The sequence below is a fragment of the Prionailurus bengalensis genome, chromosome B1 (assembly GCF_016509475.1).
Source record: "Prionailurus bengalensis isolate Pbe53 chromosome B1, Fcat_Pben_1.1_paternal_pri, whole genome shotgun sequence".
Classification (NCBI taxonomy): domain Eukaryota; kingdom Metazoa; phylum Chordata; class Mammalia; order Carnivora; family Felidae; genus Prionailurus; species Prionailurus bengalensis.
The window spans coordinates 131762943-131776666 of record NC_057344.1 but is presented as its reverse complement, the minus strand read 5'-3'; the positions used below and the strand labels follow the sequence as shown (position 1 = coordinate 131776666).

The 13724-nt window shown below is 36.8% G+C and overlaps 1 protein-coding gene and 1 long non-coding RNA gene across 5 annotated transcripts in view; one reads left to right on the top strand and one right to left on the bottom strand.

Moving 5' to 3' along the window:
• SNCA (synuclein alpha) overlaps nt 1–13724 on the bottom strand; it is a 158730-nt gene that overhangs the window by 61428 nt on the left and 83578 nt on the right. The gene's annotated exons all lie outside the window — the stretch shown is intronic.
• On the top strand, nt 4751–12203 carry LOC122478658. The gene is made up of 2 exons (XR_006296146.1): nt 4751–4827; nt 11998–12203. It is a non-coding gene; the product is annotated as an uncharacterized LOC122478658 (long non-coding RNA).

Genomic DNA, 13724 nt, shown 5'->3' with positions numbered 1-13724 from the left:
GGTGGCTCAGTTGGTTAAGCAACCAACTTTGGCTTGGGTCATGATCTTGCAGTTTGTGAGTTTGAGCCCCGCATCAGGCTGTGTGTTGACAGCTCAGAGCCTGGAGCCTACTTCAGATTCTGTGTTTCCCCTCTCTCTACCTCTCCCCTGCTCACGCTCTGTGTCTATCTCTCAATAATAAATAAACGTTAAAAAAATTTTTTTAGTAAAGGTGGTAACTTTATGCCATGCAAAAAAAAACCCCAAAAAACTAGTGCTCAAATGTCATTTTTTAAAATTAATTAACCCTTTGTCTTTCCTCAGACCTTTTATTTGTCAGTATCTTCATTAATATTTCAAAGATTAACCTACATAACAGTGTAAATGCTAGGCTAAATACAATGCCTTATACATTGTAGGCATTCAATAAGTTCATTCAGTAAATAAGTGAAGGTTGGACGAAAAATATCATGAAATTTTAAATGGGTTTAGATATCACCTCTAAATTAGCTGAATTATGCAGGATTAGAACATTGATATATTTTCACTACTAAATTTAGTATTATTCACTAAGGGAATGTGGTATTGGATAGTTATATAATTGATAGAATTATCGGTAGCTTCTAATATACCCACAGATCATGATTTTTCCCAACATCTAACTTTCAAAATATAAATTCTATAACATTTAAAGCTATAACATTTTTGATTAGCCTTTTCAGTAACTGCAGATCAATATTTTTTCCCATGAGTGAAAGCTTATTTATATGTACAATGAAATTTAGTACTTTATAAATCATTTGTAGTAATCCTATAAGAAATCTGTAAGAGTGAAATTATGATTATAAAAATAAGTGGATTCTAACAAATAAAAACATCTTTCAGTAAAGTTTATGGATACCAAAAGGCATTCAACTTTTAAAAACCCCACTGTATAAAATCAAATGGAAAATGGTAACAGGGCCAAAGCTAGTAATATAATTGCTACCTAACTATAAACTAATTTAATAGTTATGCTGAAATCAGTATGTTCACTCTTTTAACCTCAGAGAAAGAATATACACACCTTACTATGCAGAACTATCTTCAATGGGATTGCACCATTGAGGAAAATAGAAAATGGAAAGCTATAAGAGTTCTTATTTATTTCTAGTCCCAACAGATAATATTTCATTGATATTGGATTTCCATATACATTCAGGTAGAATATTAACATTTCTTGCTTCTCAGTTTTACTAACTGTAAAATTGCACAAATTATTTTCAGTAGTATCCAGAGATACTGTACTGTTAATTGGCATCATTAACATTTTGGAATTATGATTTTAAATATACTAGCTGAGGCACGATTGGACGTTGGTAAGTCAGGTACTTGATCTCTAAAGAGATGGAATTCATCTCTTAAAAGGTTTTTATCCTCATGTTACCTGTCACAAATTTGGAACTCATTTTCTTTTAATTTACAAACTTTATTTTCATATTGCAAACAAGCTATAATTTTAGTAAGTAGAAGACGATTTGAAATGCAATGCTATCCATAGTTGCCTCTTATCCTCTGCGTTTCTTATAGAATCGTTTTTAGGGATAGGAATTATCTGGAAACCAGATGCTACAATTGCCCTAATTTTTAAGTCCCAAATTTCTCATTTCCATTTTGGCAAAAGAGGCCAAAAAGACATGATAGCTTTTTTGATCTGTCGTTCCCCAACACTAGTTCGGCAAGACCAGTGGCTTCATTCTTTCTGCTATTGTGGGTTCACACTTTGGTGTCCTTATTTATTCTGCCATCACTACCTTTGATTATCCCGAAGCGAATTCTTTCCAGGTCATTCTGTCATTAACCTTCGTTTTATAGCCATAGATCTACACCCAGCAAACTATTTCAAGCACAAATCAATAATCTTCTCATTATAATAACCACCACTACCACTAAATCTGTCATTGTTATGCTAAACACTTATTCAACACTTAACACATGTACTGTGCTCAAAGCTTTATGAAAGAAATTGAGGCACGTAAAAATTAAAGCATCTTGTGGTGCCTGGGTGGCTCAGCTGGTTGAGAGTCTGACTCTGGATTTCGTCTTGGGTCTTGTGAGTTACTTCAGTTTTGTGAGTTTGAGCCCCTACTAGGGATCTGTGCTGTCAGTCGCCTTCTCTTTGCCCCTCCCCCACCCCACACTCTCTCTGTCTCTCTCAAAATAAATAAATAAAACTTAAAAAAAAAGGAAAAGATTAAAGAATCTTACCCAATGTCTCATAGTTGGCAAATGGTATGTGAAACGGTAAAGAGCAAGCTTTCACCCATTATGCTATAAGGCTTCCTGCAGTACCAATGTAAAAATTTCATTGCATCATCTTTTGGGATCTTCAGCTTCAAATTTATTTATAATGCAGTCATGACTAGGTCTGCATTGTCATTAGAAGTCAATTGCTAGAAAATTAGTGTGAAGAAAACAAAGCTAGGTCATAGAGTATCTGGATGCCTTAAAAAGATGTCTGGACTTTATTGTGTGTGTGTGTGGTAAGTAATTATGGAAGTGTTGTAGCTGGGATTATGCACAATTGCATTTTCAGAGAGCCTAGGTAGAGACTAGGGGAGAGATGAGGAGGTCTGAACTACATGAATGTTGATAAGCTTGGGAGGAAAAATGGAATCAAAAAATATTTGGAAAGTGAAATTTCTAGGCCCCCATGATCAACTGGATGGAGGGACGAGGGAGTCTTTGATGGCTACACCTCCAACACTTGGGCCATCACAGTCTCTGCACTACAAAGTGGCTTGCCCTAATTCCACTCTCTGCCTGGACTGAGCCCTCTGCATGGCTGCTCCCCTAAGCAATAGAACTCCTATTTTCCAATTACCCAACACATCTGGATTATAGAAATGAGAGAAAGAAAATGAAGTCTGAGAATGCTGAGCTGTGACTGAACAGGTAGGTTGCAGGTTTGCCGGTGTATTGGTATATATTTCAGCCACTGACAGACTTCTTTTTAAATAGGATTTAAATGGTTCCTTACATTCTAAGTAAAACTCCACTTTGCACTGAAGCAACATTAGAGCACCACAGATGCTTACCAAATTTAGATAACTAATTATCATGGCTATGCTTCTATAACTTAAAGGGATTTATAGCTTATTAATACATGTACACACAAATCCTATATAATTAAAATTATGTGATCTGCAAGACACTTAGCTATTTGCAAAAATAAAATAGGTATCATAACTCTACCTTACCACTTCAGCAGAAGACCTGATTTTAAAATATGTCTTTTTAGATTTACATAGGAAATCCTGTGATAAGCCACCATGCTTCATACCAGGCAGCCCAGGTTAGAAGGCTCTGGAGTCCCGTAATGTTCAACTAGGTTAATACTCAACTAGGTCAAGACTCAACTAAGACAATATCAAGGAATCAGGTAAAAAGCAAAATGGGGTACAATACATTAATATAAGAAAATCCCCCAAAATTATGTACATGAATATATTTGTCCAGATACAAACAAAAATTTTCTGAATAGTACACCATAAACGCTAGTTTCATTAGGATGAAATATACATTTTCAATAAAAAAAATATGGCTTGTTTAAAACATGGTTTTGATGAGAAGACAGATTTTCATTTTTTTTACTTCGTATGTTTATGGTTTGAAGAGTGGGGCAGCAGAAGACAACAATATAAGAAAAGGCAGATCAAGTCAAGGACTTGGCCCATAGTAGGCACTTGTTGAATAGCTGGTAAATAAAGAACGAAAGTCAAGTTAGTAGCAATTGGGGCTTTTATGCAAGTGATACACAAATCGACTCGGTGATGTGTTGACCTAACTTATGACTTTGACTCTGGTTCCTGACTTTGAATATTTTATTCCCAGAAACTGCAGACCCATATAGTAAAAATATACTACACACAGAATTCCCTGGACTTAAAAATATATCTAAGGGTGCCTAGGTGGCTCAGTCAGTTAAATGTCCAACTCTTGATTTTGGCTCAGGTCGTGATTTTGTGGTTCATGGGATCGAGCTCCACATCAGGCTCTGCTCTGACAATGCAGAGCTTGCTTGGGATTATCTCTCTCTCTCTCTCTCTCTCTCTCTCTCCCTCACCCTCTCTCCCTACCCCACTTGTGTGCTATCCCTCTCTCAAAATAAATAAACTTATATATCTATATATAGATATCTATATATATCTACATATATATAAGTACATACATATATAATCACACACACACTATATATATAGTGGGCTGGATCAGACTCTGGGGCTACATGGAAGGGGGGTGTCTACTTCCTTTAGGAAACTTTTTGCAGTAGGGGCACCTAGTGGCTCTGTCGGTTAAGTGTCTGACTCCTGATCTCAGCTCAGGTCATGATCTCATGGTTTGTGGGATTGAGTCCCATGTGGGATTCTGCACTGACAATGCAGACGGAACCTGCTTGAGATTCTCTCTCTCCCTCTCTCTGTCCCTACCCTGCTTGTGTGCTCTCTCTCAAAATAAATAAACTTTTAAAAAAGCAGATAAAGTGGGGCGCCTGGGTGGTGCAGTCGGTTAAGCGTCCGACTTCAGCCAGGTCACGATCTCGCGGTCCATGAGTTCGAGCCCCGCGTCAGACTCTGGGCTGATGGCTCAGAGCCTGGAGCCTGTTTCCGATTCTGTGTCTCCCTCTCTCTCTGCCCCTCCCCCGTTCATGCTCTGTCTCTCTCTGTCCCAAAAATAAATAAACATTGAAAAAAAAAATTAAAAAGCAGATAAAGATTTAGGAAATTTTTTGCAGACAATGAAAACTCTACCTTGTCCCATCAAAGCTTCTGTATCTCAGGATGGAGGCAAGAAGGCTGACATTGAAAGGTAAGAACTCAGATATGCCCTTTCATCAGAAGCTGAAGTGGAATGGTCTTATCCTAAAAACACATGCCAATCTCTCTTAAACAGACCCATAATTGTTTCCAAATCTGTCACTTAGGAGAATTTTAGAAACATAACTTTGATAATCCCATGCTCCATTTCCAGAGTATAATAAAATCCAACATGCATTGGGTGCTCACTGTGTACAAGACATATTTCTAAACAGTTAATAGCTTTTTGTTTGAGGTGAGTATTCCTATTGTTCTTCTTTGGGAAGAGTTGAGAGAGAGGCAAAGTGCCTTACCAAGATGACATAGTTGGGAAGTGGGAAAGCAAAACTCTAACATCAACACCAACCCAGAGACCACTGTTCTAACATGTTTGCTATCTGCCATCTAAGAAATTAAAGCAAATTAAAAGTATGTCATGTCCTATTAATCTAAAACAGGCAGAAGAGATCTCAGAAAAAAATTTGCAGTATTTGACAGAACATTTTAAGTAGTTATGGAACATAGTTTGTTTAAACAAAGTGGTCTTTTTATGTACTTTTCATGAGAAATTTTAAGTGTGTTTTGGTTGTTATTTTCCTAAGTCTGTGACTGAAGGGCCTTTGTTTACTGGAATACTTCACATACTTCCTTCCTCTGTTGTAGGGTATTTCTTTCTCTTCAGATACCACAGGCCTAATATCTATGTATAGAGTTTCATTTTTTGTTATTTTCTGCCATTGTGAAACAGCATAAGAGATAGACATATCTGTAACCATGCCGGTGCATATTTATATATAAATAAGTTCTTGTTACATAATATAAAAATATGCTATGCTTCTTAATCTATAAACTAAATAAAACCACAGCTTGAAGATAAAGCTTAGTAAGTAGATACAATGGTGCCTCTAAGTTTATGACTTGCCTTTTAATATTTGGGTTGCAAATAAATTTGAGAGCTAATGTAGCGAGTATGATGGTTAAAAAGTATGAGATTTGGAGTTGGATATTTCTGAATTCTAATTAGTAAGTCTTTGAACAAAGACAACTTGCCTAATTTCTCAAAATGCCTACATCCTATGTTATTGTGAAAATTAAATGAGATAATACATATAAAGGCCATAACCCAATGCCTGGTACATATTACGTGCCCAATATAAGTCAGTGATTATAATAATTTGCTACCAAGTCATAGTAAACAAAGTAGTTTAAAATACTGTTTCTTTGATTCAATGACCCACAATTTTCCATATTTTCCTGGTTTCTAATATTGGGATACATTTATAAAATTATTACATATAGTCTCCTCTCTGCCTGTCTCCCCAAGTTCTTCTAAAAGTATTATTAATAGTATATCCTAGGAGTAGGTGTTAGATTCAAGACACACGGAAATAGTATAGTGCTGCATGTGCCCTTTGATGTGGAAATCAAAGGGCAATTAAGCAGGAAATGAGGAGATACTACTTTTTGCTTTGAGGATGAACCCTCCAAAGGTTCTCTTTATCTTTTTACATCTCCTCCAACAGTGCTAATTCTGTCCCTTGTATATATCCTTATTCAATCCATCAGCACATATCTGCTCTATGACCAACACAATGCTAGATGTTAGAGATTCTGGACAGAATGAGATGCTAGCACCTACAGGATCTCAAAATAATATGAAAGAAGAATTTGCTTGAGGAATTCTTACTGCATGTTTGAGTGTAATTAAAGTGCCTAGTCACTAGTAGATGACAAATTTATTATTTTGGTAGTCATGTGGGACCTTCAGTCTTGAAGATACTAAAGGTCTTTCTCACTCAAATGTGGTGATGTTGTTAATTCCTTAGATGAAAGGGGTACTGCTCCCAGTCAAAATACAGTGAAAATTAAAAATGAGTGCAAATCTATTTTTGAAAGTGAGGAGAATTTATTGTAATTCACTTAATTCTTTATAGATCTCCACTTTTAAATTATCTTTGATTCTGTATTAATTATTCCTAAATGTATAAATTATATTCAAGGTGGTTACAATTGATTAAGCAAGAGAAGATTAAGAAACACAAAACAAAAGGCATTATTTGAGTACAGAAGGAGATTTTTCCCCATGAACTGGCATTCTGTTTCTATTTTACCTTAATCTGAAATATGTACTTTGTCATTACCAGTATTTCCACAGGATAAGATTGAGGTCACAAGCATTTACTGAAAGACTTAAGCAAAAATGAGCAGCAAGATTAAGAAAGAAATAAGGTAAACAAATAGATGGCTACAAGAGTGGCCTTATTAAAGTCTTCAGTCTGCCAATACCATGCTGTCTGTTTCGTGGCAATGAGAAAGAATGAAATATGGCCTTTTGTAGCAACGTGGATGGAACTGGAGAGTGTGATGCTAAGTGAAATAAGCCATACAGAGAAAGGCAGATACCATATGGTTTCACTCTTATGTGGATCCTGAGAAACTTAACAGAAACCCATGGGGGAGGGGAAGGAAAAAAAAAAAGAGGTTAGAGTGGGAGAGAGCCAAAGCATAAGAGACTGTTAAAAACTGAGAACAAACTGAGGGTTGATGGGGGGTGGGAGGGAGGGGAGGGTGGGTGATGGGTATTGAGGAGGGCACCTTTTGGGATGAGCACTGGGTGTTGTATGGAAACCAATTTGACAATAAATTTCATATATTAAAAAAATAATAATAAAAGATAAAGTCTTCAGTCTGTTGGAAATACTTGATATTTACACAGAGAGCAATTGCTTTGTATAATTATTTGTATAACCTGAGACTAAAAAGGCATAACTATAAATGTATAAAAACTATAAACTGATAAAAAAGTTTAGATGTGTTTGATGCTTCTCTTTTATTTTTCACATATATATGTGAAATATATATATATATATGTGTGTGTGTGTGTGTGTGTGTGTATACGTATACACACACACACACACACACACACACATACAAACTTGCCCAATTGTAAGCATCCTGAATCTATGCTCAGAGACACAGAAACGTATACACACACACACACACACACAAACTTGCCCAATTGTAAGCATCCTGAATCTATGCTCAGAGACACAGAAACTCATCCTTAAGATTAAAGACTTGTTTTTATCTGGGTGGAGTCACAGAGTTGCCTTGGTAACAGTTACTATCACTAAATTAAGTGTTAACAATGGAAAATTTAAAAAATACAGATGCTAAAGTGGGGCAGCAAAGGGAAAGAACATTTTAAGTCTCCCCCCACATCTATTTTATACTGCAAGATACTTTGAGCAATTTTTGAGTGTTTAAAATATATACATATACAGAGTGCTTCTTATGGAAGTAATCACCTTAAAAATTATGAAATGTAAAGAAAATCAGAATGGTAAAGGATTAAAAAGCAAAAGACACTGAATCTGAAAAACATGAAGGGTCACATAGAAGTGGCATTCTGCCTCTTGCTCCTTGTAAATTCTGTAACCAGAACCAGAACATTTCTGGCATTTGGTCTGGAATCATTTTGAAGGGTAAGGCTGATTCTGTGATACTAAGCACAGACAATTTGGCATTTGGCTCCAAAAATATGCTCAGGATTTGTTACTTCTTCCCTCAGCAACAGGCTCCCAGCCAAATAATTTTTAACCAAATCTCAGAGCCCAATTTTGCTTTAGTTACTGAGATCCTATTTCAAGTTGTTATCAAGATAAGGGGAGAGAGAAATACTGATACTTGTGAGATCCCAGGACAAACTGAATCCATACAATTTCTTTTTCTGCATTAAAAATAAAAAGAGGCAAGAAAGTGTGATATTTTCAAAACACTTAATTTTTTTCTTCCACCTTAAAGTCCAAGTAGGTTTTATTTTTTTAAACCTGGACTTGGTGGAAGAGAGAGCATGAACATTTAAGGAAAATATTATTTTAAGTGGATTATTTAAAATCAAAATCTTAGACTTTCCTTAAACTATTTCACTATTTTTTTTCACATAAAGGGCAGTTAAAATTTACTTCTAAAATATGCAAGTGAATAAAAGATACTTTTCCTCTTTCATACACTTAATACTGATTTTTTTTCTTTTAGCAGTGTGTAAAAATTCTGGGTTTTGTCTTTTTAAAGGACAGTAAAATGAAACATTTTCCTCTAATGTATAACCAGTAAAATTTAATTAATAGTTATGGAGTATCCACAGTATAACTGTGTAGCTGAACTTCTTTGGCCTTGTCTTTTCTTTAAACATCAAACAACTGTTCCACATCAGAACTATGTCTTAGATTAGATGTTTAAATCAGGAACTACTACCATCATTGATTTAATCTTTAAAATTTTAAATAAATACAGCCTGATGTTCAAAAGATGCATCTATAACAGGTGTATTATACCTATAACAGGTGCATTTTTTCATTGAATAATGTATTTTTTTCCTTTAAGATTTTTGTTTGAGGATCATATTTCATAACCCACCTCTGAATCCATGAACACTGGTATAGGTGTATGATATGAAGTCCATTAGACAGACTTTCTGTGTACTATGTTCTTTCTGTTTCTTTTTTAATAGCATTAACTTACATTTTAAATTCTGTGCTTTCACAAGTCATCAAATAATACTTATTTCTAATGAAATTCAAAGGGATATTTACATAGTTGAAAGGACTGTGCTTTAAAAGGAACAATGAATTTTAAATTCCTAACTGGTAACGAAATTGTTATGATCTTTTCTAAATTCTTTTAGTATTATGCCCACTGAATTGTCTTTTAGGATTTTTAATTATATTCATTTCCTATTGACACTATAATAAATCACAAAACATGTACTGGCTAAAACAATAGAAATGCATTCTCTTACAATTCTGGAGGTAAGAAGTCAGAAATGGGTCTCACCAGGCTAATGTGAAGATGTCCACAGGACTGCATTTCTTTCTGGAGGTTCTAGAGTAGAAACTATTTCCTTGCTGCTTCAGCTTCCCAAGTCTCCTCATATTCCTTGGCATATGCCCCTCTGGGTCTATGGCTTTTCTTGGAAAGCCAGCAATGGCTGGTCAACACTTTCCCAAGTGGCATCACCTTGAAGCTCTCTCCTGCCTCTTTCACTTATAAGGATCCTTGTGATTACATATGCCCCACCTGGACAATCCTTGGTAAGCTGATTAGCAACTTAATTCCAAATGCAACCGTATTTTCCTTTTCCATAAAACAACATATTCTCAGTTTCCAGGTATTAGGATGCGGACATTTTTAGAGGTTAAAGAGGGGGGGAAGGGAGGGGCATCTGGGTAGCTTAGTCAGTTAAGCATCCAACTCTTGGTTTCTGCTCAGGTCATGATCTCACAGGTTGGTGAGATTGAGGCCCGCATTGGAGCCCACTTGGGTCTGATTCTCTTTCTGTTCCTCTCCCACTCGCATGCTCTTTCTCTCAAAATAAATTAAATAAATAAATAAATAAATAAATAAATAAATAAATAAATAAATATCAAATAAGGGGTGGCTGGGGGGAACAGAGAGCATTATCCTGCCCACCACATTAATATGACATTCTTTTTTTTTTTTTAATTTTTTTTTTCAACGTTTATTTATTTTTGGGACAGAGAGAGACAGAGCATGAACGGGGGAGGGGCAGAGAGAGAGGGAGACACAGAATCGGAAACAGGCTCCAGGCTCTGAGCCATCAGCCCAGAGCCTGACGCGGGGCTCGAACTCACGGACCGCGAGATCGTGACCTGGCTGAAGTCGGACGCTTAACCGACTGTGCCACCCAGGCGCCCCAATATGACATTCTTAAAAACAAAATTTGTTTTTGTTGTTTTGTTTTTGTTTTTTAGTATTATGCCTTCTATTTTACTAGGAATTAGGTAGAAACTAAGATTAACAAGCATTAATTAAGTAGTAAAATGTACGGGTACTAGCAGTAAACATCAAAACTAGTCCTACTATTTCAATAATATTAAATAATGATGACATTTGTGTTGCACCCAGCACTGGCTTCAATATAGATTTCACCCATCAGTAGCTGACTTCCAGCTGACCATCCTTTCTTAATTCCAGGTCTGTCCCACAATCATAGAAAAGAGCCCACTATGACACAAATAAAAGGTCATCTCATCATTTTCTGGATTCCATTTTCTTCAACAGGCTCCATGTTTTGAATTATCATACACTACTAGTTCTAAAAATCATTGAGTCACCTTCTTTTGAAATTCTTCAGGCAATTTCTTTGTTTTTAATTAGTATATAGTATAAATTTATGTTTATATGACATCTCCAAGTGACCAACATTCTACATGAAATGCTCAGGGACATCTTTATCCCCCAATAATAAAAGAGTCCCAGGACTTCATTGAAGATTAGAGACAAAAATCTGCCTGTTTTTCTCTTTCTTGCGTTCTGATGCAACAAACACACCATGCACCAGGTTCTGCTAATTATTATTTCTTTGGTTTCAAATCATTCCCCCACTCCAAACCACCTGTGTCCATACTAATCTCCTTATTTGCTTACCAGTCCCTTTTCAGATTACCCCCCTACATAACATCTCCACTTATGGTGTCCTGCTTTTCTGAAACAGGATAACAGATGAGGTTTTAAGACTAAATAGAGAAAGAGGGCATTAGTCCCATCTGCCTAGGAAGAAAACAACCAGCAAATTGTCCCTTATTTAAATTTTTTTTTTCAACGTTTATTTATTTTTGCGACAGAGAGAGACAGAGCATGAATGGGGGAGGGGCAGAGAGAGAGGGAGACACAGAATCGGAAACAGGCTCCAGGCTCCGAGCCATCAGCCCAGAGCCTGACGCGGGGCTCGAACTCACGGACCGTGAGATCGTGACCTGGCTGAAGTCGGACGCTTAACCGACTGCGCCACCCAGGCGCCCCAACAAATTGTCCCTTATTTAAGGGAAGGTGGCTTCACCCCAATAAAATTTCAAGGTATTTCAAAATTGCAACAGATTCTTGGGTGCTTGGGTGGCTCAGTCGGTTGGGCGTCTGACTTCAGCTCAGGTCATGATCTCAGGGTCCATGGGTTCGTGCCCCATGTCGGGCTCTGTGCTGACAGCTCAGAGCCTGGAGCCTATTTTGGATTCTGTGTCTTCCTCTGTCTCTGACCCTCCTCCATTCATGCTCTGTCTCTCTCTGTCTCAAAAATAAATAAACATTAAAAAAAATTTTTTTTAATTGCAACAGATTCTTTTCAGTTGTTTTTTGTTTGTTTGTTTGTTTGCATCTTTTACAGAAAGGCCAACGTTTCAACTGAGGCTGTGGAAGCTGAGGACATTTTTACTGGATTGGCCTTTGTGCTTGAGAACTGACTGCTACTTCAACTATACTCTAGTGATAATTCTTCCTCTGTATTATTCATTGTACTGAACACCTAAGAGCTGCCTTTCTCCAGAGCTAGAACTGCAATTGCAAGTAAATAAACTATAGATTTTTCCCAAATCTGACGGGATTTTCTTTTTTGTGCCTCTACATATTAGCCATGCAGATTGCATAGTTAAATATGTTTTTTAAAAGTTGTCAGAGATGATTATTTGATCATAGATTTCTAAGTTTGCAAAAAATGGAACATTAAAACATATAACAGTGGTAGCAGTACTTACAAAGAGAAACACTTTCCAGTTAGCAAAATGTGAGTCTAGATATAAGCATCATGTACAAAAATCACAAACCTTATTGCCAGCAAAAAAATTAAACAAGGTCTCTCCCCTCTCCCCCTCCAGAGAATTTTTTTATGCTTTAAATGTTTTTCCTAACATTTAAACTTGTTTATGCATTTTAAATATATAAGGGCTTACTTGTCTCATCAAAGAGACAAGTATGAATGCCCAGAACTTTCTGGTATAAGTGTGTATAGCGTTCATCCACACTTGGAGAGGAGAAGTGGAAAGACAAAAACAAAAACAAACAAAACAAATGACTTGTTTGCTGTTTCTCCCTTCATATCCAACCTGTTAAATCTTCTTGATTATATATCCTAGGTAGCTTCATGCTTTGGTTCCAGATGATACTTTTCTCATTTCTGCATCATCAATCATCAGAATGGTCTTTCTGCCCTTAGTTTTGCTGCCCCTAAGTCAGACCTCAATATTGGTGAGAAAGGTCCCATTCTAAAATACAAATCTTAAGATCCTTCAGGAGCTTTTCTTCCTCTGTAGGATAAAGTCAACTCTCTCCAGCCTGAGGTCTCACCCCACCTAACTTTTTATCTCAACTTCTTCCTCTTTCACACACATTCTCTTTCTGACTCTCAGAGTCAGGAAAAGCACATCACATCTTGACTTTTCCTGAGTTGAAGACCTACTCTTTGCTGCCATGTTTCTTCATTTGTTAATCCACTTGTCCAGCATGCTTTTACTCACCTCTACACAGGAAGAACTACAGATCAGATCAAAAGGAACATCAAAAGTGCCACTCGCACAGTCCTTTGCCAACTCCTCAGATTCCAGCCAGTGCTGGATGCAGTTTCCCATGGGCTTTGATTTATTTTGTGCCAGCATCTTGCCTTAAAATGCTGTGCCTTTTTTATTTCTGCCGAGGCGCTTCTGCAGTGCCAAACCTAAGAGGGACTCCGGCAGCAAATCACGGAATTCATATCCTAGTGGCAGCTTTCACATGATGGGAGATAGAAGTTCATGAGTTTCTTTCTCTTGTCCTTCAACAGATAATTCAGGGAAACTGTCCATATGATTCTTGAGATAACAGAGAATTTGAGACTCCATTGCCCTCAATAACATTGCTTTATATTGGCTTTTTCACCTGACCTGTCACACTCTCCCCTCTTCATAGGGATTTCTACCCAGATAAACTACCTGCATCCTCCACTATACTGCAAAATCAGCTTCCAGCTTCCAACAAAGCTAAGACAAGGCCCCGCTCCTATTGAAACATATCCTGCCTCTGTGCTCTCAGGTCCCAGAACCTACTTCTACTATAAAACTTAGCAACAGAAATTTCTTTTAA